Here is an 11306-nt window from a genome sequence, read left to right on the forward strand (position 1 = left end):
CTAATGGCTGACATATGGTTGATGCTTAGTAAATATTTTTGAATGAATGAAAATTCAGTTCAGGAGTGTTTATTCAATACAGTCTAGATGAAAGTATTTCTGATCTGAGGATTTGCTCAGTTAAACATAGGTATAACCTTATTGTACATTTGGATACATAAGACTCTCTTAGATAGGCCCCATTACGTGTTCAAATAGAAGTAACATTCCATCCTCATCAAGAAAGCTTTTGATTCTCATGTCAATTACCCATAGGTTAAAAATATTATAATGTGAGGAAACCATTTTCTAGTGTGTGGTTACCTTGGAAATTACTATTCTTATTATAAATTAATGAACTAACATCAGTATTATAGTTAGCTCTTTCTAGAACTTGGTAATATTAGTCTTGGGGAGACAACTATATGTGGAGCAGGGTAATAAACTAAACACTGCACAAGGGTAGAAAACAAATAGACTGTTGTTCTTCAAGGAGGAAATCAGATTGAAGCACACGTGAGACTTTGTCCTAAATAAACCATATGCTATAAATGCGTATCAGTGCATTTATGTGGTACATAATGTGAATTTGTGAGCCAATGAAGAATAGAAGTAGAGTTAAAGAAGGCTTCCAGGAAACAGAAAATGAAAATAGATTGGCCTCTAAGAAAGAGAAGGATATCACAGGTGGTGAAAAATGCTCCAGATACAAGACGCAAAAATGGAACAAAGAGGTTATATGAAGGATAGGTCAAGTAGATTGGCTTAGGCATAGTAAAGAGGCTGTGTTAGGAGAAATTAGATATGAGGTAAATGTGATAGATAAAACAAAAACAAAAACTTGCTATCACAAGTAGAAGGCAATGGATAGAGAGCCTTACATAGCATCCATGATTACAATAATTTTGAAAATTAATATGTAGCTTTATAACTAATACTAGGTGTTTGGTTATTACTTATTTGTTTTTTTATAAAGATTTTATTACTTAATTTATTTTTTCAGAGTGAGAGGGGGAGAGGGAGAGAGAGGATCTGCAGGCTCCATGCCCAGAGGGGAGCCTGACACAGGGGCTCAGTTTTACAACTCTGAGATCATGACCTGAGCTGAAATCAAGAGTGGACCACTCAACCAACTGAGCCACCCAAGCTCCCCTATTTGTTGATATATAACAAACTACCTCGCCACCATGTGGCTCAAAATAGCAACATTTAATTATTTATTATGTTTCTGTTGATTAAATAAAGCTCAGCTGCATGATTCTTCCACTGGTCTCACTTGAGGTAACTCTTGTGGCTGTGGTCAAATGGTGGCCAGGATTAGTGCCTTGGGTGGGATGACTGGAAAGTTGGGTTCAGCTGGGATGGTATGATGAATAGATGCCTTTCTGTTTCTTTTTTCTTTTTCTTTTGAGAGAGAGAGAGCAGCAGTGGGGGTAAGGAGCAGAGGGAGAGAGACAGAGAGAGAGAGAGAGAGAGAGAGAGAGAGAGAATCCCATGTGGGGCCCAATCCCATGACTCTGAGATCATGACCTGAGCCAAAGTTGAGAGTTGGATTTCAGGAGTCACTCAACCAACTGAGCCGCCCAGGTGCCTCTAAGACTGCTTTACTTCTTTATGTATTCTCTGAGGCCTTGTTCCTCTTTGTGGTCTTTCCTCAGGGTTTTTCTACATGGTCTCTCTCTATCAGGTTAGCTGAACTTCTTGCACAGTGGCTCAATAGGTCACAAAAGTGTGTTAGAAGAAGCTATTCAGTATTTTTAATGCTTAGTTCCAAAACTAGAATAGTGTCACTTCTACCACATTCTGTTGGTTGAAGCTAGCCACAAGGTCAGCCCGGTATTCAATGTGGAAGCAGATTACACAAAGGCATAAATATTGGAGGCTTGTTGATCGTTGGGGGCTGTTTTTGGAAACTATCACAGTAGGTGATATCAAATCATTATTCTTATCAACATCACAACTACAGCAGCAACAACAAAACACATTTATCAGGCCCTTTTAAGTGCTAGGCATTATTCTTAATTAACTTGTGTTAATGTGTTTAAATCTAGAGAAAAGTGATATTATTATCCCAGTTTTACAGATGAGAAAACTGAGGCCCAGAGAAATTAAGTAACTTGTTCAAGATTACATAGCTTGTAATTTAAACCCACACAGTTTTACCTCAGAACCTGTGCTAGTGAGTACAGTACTGTATTGCTCCTCTTGTAAAAGTACAAAATTTCAAACCCAGCTCTCTCTCTCTACCTGTATGCACCCAAAAAGTGTCTGCTAAATAATAAAGTGTCAAAAATCATTGAAAATGATGTGGTATCCCTGTGTATTTGTACCACTATTCCTAAAATGCTTCAACATAAGCTCAATAGATTTAGTTCCATTTGGTATGCAAAGGATGTGATACCAAATGTCAAGGTTGGGCTTGCTCAAGGTGAAGGGCTATATATGATGTTGCCCTACTTCAGAAATCAATGCACTCTGTAGTTGATGCGAGTGAAATCTGCTGGAGATGTGAAGTGTGCAGCTGTCCAGATGGACCACAATTTGAATATGCTCCCCAGCATCGGGCCATGTGACTAACAGGTAGTGTCAGATTTACAGACCATTACTTCAAACCTGATTCCCCTCCCCCATGGGTTTCTGTTAAGTTTCTCAGGATCCACATAAGAGTGAAAATATATGGTATCTGTCTTTCTCTGTATGGCTTATTTCACTTAGCATCACACTCTCCAGTTCCATCCATGATGCTAGAAAGGGCCATATTTCATTCTTTCTCATTGCCATGTAGTACTCCATTGTTCAAACCTGAATTTTAGATGAAACTACAAGATCAGCATGTAGGCATCTATATTTTTTCTAATGAGCTCATTATTCATGTCTTTGTTTATACTAATATATGATATAGAAACTGTAAAGATATTTCTTCATCTAACGACATACACTGTATTTGGATTGATCTGCTGAGAAGTTGCATAGTTTAGTGTCAAGGGCTCTGAACTTTAAATCAGAAGAAAGAGGCTTTAGCTCTGACATATTCTGCTATTCATTGTGTAACTGCAAGCAATCACTTCCTCTAAATTTTAATATAGCTGTATAATCTTAAAAAAACCATTTGATGCTATCAACATGTTTCCCTATCTGTAAAAAGAGATGAAAATCTTTAGTTCTCAGAATTCTGTGAATCTGAAATAAAAATGCAAATGTTTGTGTGCTAAATGGTTCCATTTAATTAAATTTATGCAAATACATGGTAATATTAATGGTAATTGAGAGAAACTGTAGCTGAATTGATGTTTTATTATTAACGCTAGAACCCACCTCAATTATATTACCTGATCAGTGTAGTGATCTTTCCGGCATATTGTATACATTAAGATATCCCAAAAGGTTGAGGAATGATGGAGGAAAGCCTTGAACATGTAAAAAAGCAAAAAAAAGAAATGTATGTCCTTTGAAAGCAGACTTTACACAATTAATCTTAGCTACTCAAATGTCTTTATTAGTTTATCTTTTTTCTTTTTCTTAATTATTTTTTAAGTTTATTTATTTATTTTAAAAGTGAGAGGACGAGTGGGAGAGGGACAGAGAGAGAGGGAGAGAGAGAATCCAAAGCAAGCTCCATGTTGTCACCAAAGAGCTTGATGTGGGGCTCAATCTCACGAACTGTGAGATCATGACCTAAGCTGAAAACAAGAATCTGATGCTTAACCAAATTCGCCACCCAGGTGCCCCTATAAGTTTTTTCTTTAATTTCTTTGGGTGCCTATTATATGCTAGGAATTATACTGAGCCAGCACTAGCCAATGAAGCTTTCTGTGATGATGGAAAAGTTTCATGTCTGCACTGTTCAGTACAGTAGTCATTTGACAGATGTGGCTATTGAGCACTTGAGATGTGGTTCTTGCAACTGTTTAATTGATTCTTAAATTAAATTTAATTTAAATTAAAATTACATAACTGTATGTGGCTGGCAGCTACCATATTGAATGATTCGGTATTTAACACTGCATCACTGTATCCCACCGTCCTTCAGATCCCAATCTCTTTTGGGAAGGGATACTTGGAATCATTCATTTTTTGATAGTGATAGATCTCATTCATCCATACTCCTTGAGCCTGCCCTTCTTTGGATATGGGTGCATATTTACAAGGCTACTGACAAATGTTAGGGAGGTCATTGGACTTAAGGAATGCAGATTATAACTGCTCTCTCTAGGCATGTGGAGCTCATAGTTTGAGTCTGATTTTCCTTGAACACCAACCAATAGAAAGAAAGAAAAGGAAGAAAGAAAGAGAGAAAGAAAGAAAGAAAGAAAGACCCTAATTGATGAATCCTTAATCTCCTAATCATACTTTGAGAAGAAGAAATAACATATAATCATGTAATTGGTAGTAAAGAAGTCATCTGAACGAACAGGAATACAGCATTAAAGTGGGAAGAGCTCAGTGTCCTCTTGTCCACAGTGTCATACATAATTTAATTTTTTAGCTTTGGAGAAACTCAAAATTCATTTTATTGGGTTATTTTCATTCAATTTTTAAAACTTAGGAAGATTCACTCCGTATGTTTCTGATTGGTCTAGAAATAACTATCAAAATGGGTTTGGTAAGACTTGTTTTGAAGAGGTTCCAGAAGTCCTGTGAATCTTTTGAATGAGGAGGAAGACCGTATCGTTTTTAGATAAAACTCCCATTTGGCCAAAGATGCTTTAATAGAAAGTCCGGCAATCTACGAGGCCAGCTGACTGCTGAGGCAATTCCCCCTTCCATAGCTAAAGTACTAATATATTAGTATTTAGAAATATGTTATCTCTGTGCATACGATACAGGATTCAAAAGAACCTAAAAAACCATCACTTACCTTTTTTTGTCAATGTTAAAAATGAGGAAACCATGGCTGTAAGTGCAAAAACAACTTGAGCAAGTTCTTAAACATGGTTTATGACAGATCTGGAATTCAAACTCAGGCCACATGTTTTCTGGTCATGGATGCTTTTCGACATAGCATACAGTTGCATCTTCATTCCTTAAAAACCAATATAGTATAGTTTAGAAAACTACTACTACATACAAAGATGGGTGCTTGGGTGGCTCTGTTGGTTAAGTGTCTGACTCCTGATATCGGATAAGGTCATGATCTCACAGTTCATGAACTTGAGCCCCAAATCAGGCTCTGCACTGACAGCATGGAATCTGCTTGGGATTCTGTCTCTCCTTCTCTCTGCCCCTCCCCCCGTCATTCTCTCTCTCTCTCTCTCTCTCTCTCTCTCTCCCTCTCTCTCTCAAATAATAAATAAATAAACATTAAAAAAGAACATACAAAGACACCTATAATTTTATATGACTTTTCCGGTAATGATACTGATTTATTAACATTTTAATTAAATATGTATATATCTGTCCAAGTTATCTTCAAAAGAAAAAACATATTTTAACTGACATGAAAATACAGACTCTTATGTTGAACATGCAACAGGAAATTCCTTTTGGCTGCCAGCTGTTTTTCAACCAAAGGTAAATGAAAAGAGAAGATTTTGCCTAATTACTTTTTTGAGGAAAAGAAGTGGAACCATATTCTATATGATTTGTTAACATAGAGGCTTATAGGGTGATATGATGTAATCCAATGGATGAATTGTGTTTCAATTCACACCTGATGCCATGAGATCCGATGGCTCTTTTTCGTTTTTGTTCTAGGGATTTTAGAAAAGAGGTGTCACTTAAACTCTTAAGTGCTATCAGTTTGTCTGGGGAATGTCTGTCTGAAGGAATCTTCCTGTCTCTAAATTCTTGTCTGTTGCTGTCATCAATTCAATACCATTATAGCTCTCCTCTAAAAATTTATAAGCTAGCAGAAGGCTGAAGCTGGGAAGATAAAAAAAAAACGCCCATTGGGTTATTTATCATTTGCCTGTTTCAGAGATGTTTACACACAGATTTTTTTTTGTACAGCGACTATTCAACTATTCAAGCTCCTGACAATTTACAAATGCCTTCCTATATCGATTAAAAAATTAACCTTCAGGAAACTGAAGGCTTGGGGGGATGAAGATAGGAGGCTTGGGGTACAGACTTCTCTCTGTGCTTTACTCTGGGGTAAGATTCTGATATTGGGAGATCTTGGTCCCAGTACTCAACCTTCTACTTTGTGACCCTGAATGTCATTTAATCTCCTGTGCTCATTCTAGTTTCCCAGTTGTTAAAGAGGAGAGAACAATTCTGCAAAAATTAGAGTGCAATTAATAGTTAGTAACCTAATACATTGGAAACTATCTGTAACATTATTCCTTAAAGATCAGATGTCATCACAAGGAAGAGTATGCATTTAACCTTACCCAAAAACTCAGTTATTGAAAATTAAAAGATTGGTCTTCTAAATATCTTCACATACAAAAATAGAAGAAACTTAAGATGCTACAGATAGAATCAAGATTTAAAAAGTCTCAAAAAGGAGAGATGGAATAGGAAATGCTACTAATGGGGGAGGAGGATATCTTAACATAATAATAAAAGCAGGAACATTTCCTAGAATTTAAATTTTAAAAAATGTAATGCTTAAAGAAAGAAGAAAAGATCACTATAAAAGAATTATTGCAGATAATCAAATTTTATAAATTTTCCTCTATATACTGTTCTAAGTAAAATTTCTTTGTGATGATTATAATGAGGTATAAAAGTTTGAAAAAATGTACTACATTTATTAATGTTAATGATATAATCTAACATATAGACATTACATATAGTTTTGTGATTCTAATAAGTCATATGTTAAGAGATATTTATTAGAGATTATTTCAGGGTTTAAAATTTTTCATGATAGATGTGGCCTAGTAGGCCAACTTTAATTCAAATATTCTCCTTGTTTATGCCTCTTGCTGAATATTCGCATTTTTTTTCCAAATGCTAGAGAACTGATTTTTCACCTCTGGTAATTTTATTACCGTGATTGGATTTGCTATAGCCTCAACTCTATGCAAGAGAATAAAGACTTCAATAATGTCAAATAAAATAGCATGCGTGTGTAAGTGGCCTTGTAACATACTATTATTGTTTCATAGTCGCATTTAATGATAATTATTCTTTGGAGAACTTTGCATTATGTGGTTTCTGTAGAGTTACATGACAATGGCTGTCTTTTTAGTGATTACAGATTTAAAGGATTACTGAACCCTTCAGATTTTAAAACAACAGAATATCCAAGAGGATTTTGTTTTCAACTCTTGTTTACTTCCTAAATCATGCATTAATGTGATGTTTGGAAAATGAGCTAAATATTCCAGTGTTGAGCCAAAGCCATCTAGAATGTGAATTAGAAAAGTGGAAACAAATTGCCCATGTGTCCTGGAAATGATGTGTTATATACAAATGCATTTACAAATAAAACACATTAAAAGTGGGAGTGTGAGGTTGGGTGTACAGCTGGTTAGGAAATAAACCTATTTTTTGCATGCATGACATGACCTCGCATAGATTAAAAAGGTTAATATATGTAACGTATGTAGACTAGTGCCACGCACACAGAGCAGCACAGTATTTGCCATCACCACCACCATCATCACTGTTGTCCACCTTCTCTCTTTCTGGTCTCTGACTTGTATCCTCAACTTAGATTCCAGGCTCAACTATTTTAAGAACTGTCTTAAAAACCATTCTTAATTCTTTTGTCCTTTTGCCGTTCCACCCTAGGGGTGAAGCAATGGCCAGCGCCAAGTCAGTTGAATCCTCCTCTTCCTCCAGTATTAGAGGGTATTGACGGAGAAAAATATTCACCTCTGCTGGTTGGAATGCCAGAATTTAAAATTGAGCCTTAGGACTGTTCAGCAATCCTCTCACTTATCTCTAGTCAACTCATTTCTCTGTCTCTCAAAGGAGAAATTTCAAACCTTATTCCCTTCTTTAAACCTCTGCCACAACTTGATTTTCCTTCTCTCTTTAGCAAATGACCTCATCTCAGTCTTTGCCATAAAAGCAAAATGACTAAACTTCTACTAAATACACACACACACACACACACACACACACCTTGTTAAAACCCCCCAAATTCGATCTCCTATTGCTTAAAAAAAAAGAAAAAAGAAAAGAAAAGGAAAGAACCCACACACACACACAAAAAAACGGAGTGGCTCAGTCTGTTAAGCTTCTGACTCTTGGTTTCAACTCAGATCAAGATCTCAGGGTTTTGTGAATTCCAGCCCAATGCCGGGCTCTGCGCTGACGGTGTGAAGCCTGCTTTGGCTTCTCTGTCTCCCTCTCTCTCTCTGCCCCTACCCCACTCACGCTGTCTCTGTCTCTCTCAAAATAAGTAATAAACTTATGGGGCGCCTGGGTGGCTCAGTCGGTTAAGCCTCCGACTTTGGCTCAGGTCATGATCTCGAGGTCCGTGAGTTCAAGCCCTGCGTCGGGCTCTGTGCTGACAGCTCAGAGCCTGGAGCCTGTTCCAGATTCTGTGTCTCCCTCTCTCTGACCCTCCCCTGTCTCTCCCTGTCTTAAAAATAAATAAAACGTTAAAAAAATTTCTAAAAAATAAGTAATAAACTTTTTAAAAAGCAACAATGGCAACAGAGAAAAAAACAAAACAAAACTCTGTGCTTGCCCTTCTTTCTCTTCTGCCTCCAGTAAAGGAGCATTTATTTCTCTTCCAGAGCTCCTGATCAAGACCCTTTTCATTTCCTCCCCAATCTTTCTCTATCTGTCACTCCCTATCTAGGATACCTTAAAATATATTTCTCTTCCATTTGCTTCTTTTCTCTTATAAATTAAAAAAAATCTATCATCATCTTTGAAAAAAGAAAAATCCTCTTTTGCTCAAAGTAATCCAATATTCTTCTTCACTGCCAACTTTCTCATAAAAGTTTATAATTTTTGCCTGCACTATTTCACCTACCATTTATCCTCACCCCATTGTGTCCAAAAGACTAGTAAAGCAGCAGAGATTTTCTAACTGTCTGATCAATGGGCTCTTCTTGATCATTATCCCGATTAATCTCTGCAAGCGTCTGGCATTGATGGATGTTTGCTTTCTTGAAGTCACTCTCCTCGGGGAACCCTGTGACTTTCTTTCTTGCTGTGTCTCCTCCCCTGTTCTTGACTCCTCTGTTTTAATATCCTTATCTCCTGTAGTACTTCTTTTTCTTGTGTTTTTCCCTTATGTGGGACCAACTTCCCAGAGGAAGAGTTCATTTTGAACTTTCTCTTGTTACTTCATATTCCATCCCCATGAGGGATATTTTTTCCATCATTTATTCTTGTGGCTTGAACTTTCACCTATTTTCATATAGGAGAAATGTAGAGTACTTTCCTCTTACAACAGACATCGTAAATATATGATGGAAGTATTATGAACTCTAGCCATCTGTCAATGATCTATCATCTCTCTATCATCTATCATTGTTTCTGGCTGTTTCTCCTCTGGAACTACAGATACATTTCTAAATATTTACTGGCAGTATGACCTGAATATTTTGATGACCTCTCTCTTATCATTACTACTGATACCCATTTATCCACCAAATTCTGTCAATTCCGTTTCTACCTCTTCTACCTACTTCGCCTCTTCTACCTACCACACCTGTATCCATTCATACTCCTCAGTTTGGCAGTTCAAACTTCTTCCCTTTCTTATTTGAACTATTTGAGTACTATCACTGTATTGTGTTTAATTCATTTTTATTTCTATTTATTCAGGATCCACCAACTCCAATCCATTTGCTACCTTTCTAACAATTATTTTTCTAATAATTCAGATCTGATTATATAACTCCTTTGCTGACTCTATCCTGATTCTCTTTTTGTACTATAGGATAAAGTCTAAATTTCTTAGTATGACAGCCAGAGAGTTCTTCAGAACCTGCATTTCTAGTTTTATCACCTTCATTTCCCTGTGTACAAAATCACTGGATATGCAGGACCATGAAGCTCCTTCTCAACTCTGGGTAGAGTTTGATCTTTCTGCCAAAATATATTCTCTCATTTTTATCGATCAGTTACACAGATAAAATATTAGAATGGTGCACAGAATAATTATTTAATATATCCTAAATATTTTATTATTAATTACTGCTATTTTTATTTATATTTTAATAAATTCAGTGCCACCTCTTCTATTTGGCCTAATTGGGTTCTGCCAAGTTTAAATTCATCACTCTCTCCTTAATCTCCCATACTACTTCATAAACTCTTAATTGCCTTATGGCTAGTTGCTTCTTTGTTTGCTTTTCTCACTAAAAAACACAGGCCGAAGTCTGAAGAATTTGAATTCAAATCTGAGCTTTACCACTTGGCAAGTCTGGTGACTTTTCAATCTACCTGGCAAAGACATAATGTTTAAAATACTGAGTGTTGCCGGAGAGGAGGGGGATGGGAAGATGGGTATTAAGGAGAGCACTAGGGGTGAGCACTGGGTGTTATATGTAAGTGATGAATCACTAAATTCTACACCTGAAACTAATATTACACTATATGTTAGCTAAAATTTGAATAAAAACTTGAAAAAAAGATAAAAGAAAATACTGAGTATAATGCCTAATACCTATTTAACATTTAATATATATTAGTTCTTGTCTTTTTCCCCTTTCTCCCTCTCCTTTTAGTAACTAGCACCTATCACCATGCAAACAGTAAGTGCTCAATTATTATATTATTGTTGAATTGAATTAAAAGAAACCCATAGAAGAACCAGCTCAGATATCTTCTTCAGGATATAGGAAATAAAAATATTCACCCAGTAGAAATTTGGAATTATTATTAGCTCCGTCCTTACTATCACATGACAACTTTCCTTTTATTTGTAATTACAGCATTATTGGGCTCTGTCAGGCACAATGTCAAGCATTTTTTCATGGATTGTTCATTTTATCCACAGATTAATGTCATGAAATAGGTGCTATTTCCAGGGACTCAGAGATAGCAAGTAATGAAACTGAGGTGCAAAACTGGGTAGTCTGACTTGAATTAAAACTCTGCACCACCATATTACATTAGCATCATCTCTGTTTCTGGCTTAGTTCTACCACTTTCTATGTATCAATTGATTGCATTATACAGGAAAATATTGGAGATCTGAGACTGGGTATATTGCAGGACTGAAAATGCAGCTCAAAGAGAGATTACATTTAAATATTGGAATATGTGACTGATGGTGGGATTTGAAGGGATAATGGGATAAGGGTATAATAATCAAGAATGATTTGGGGCAATAGAACGGGTAGGTCAAAGAGCAAGAAAACTATTCAGATGACCTATATAAGCCCTACTCAACCACCTCAATGGAAAGTTTCCTCATGTGCCTTGTGAAGATGATATGAATCAATGAAGTCATTTACTGTCATAGA

The sequence above is a fragment of the Prionailurus bengalensis genome, chromosome B1, assembly GCF_016509475.1.
Source record: "Prionailurus bengalensis isolate Pbe53 chromosome B1, Fcat_Pben_1.1_paternal_pri, whole genome shotgun sequence".
Classification (NCBI taxonomy): Eukaryota; Metazoa; Chordata; class Mammalia; order Carnivora; family Felidae; genus Prionailurus; species Prionailurus bengalensis.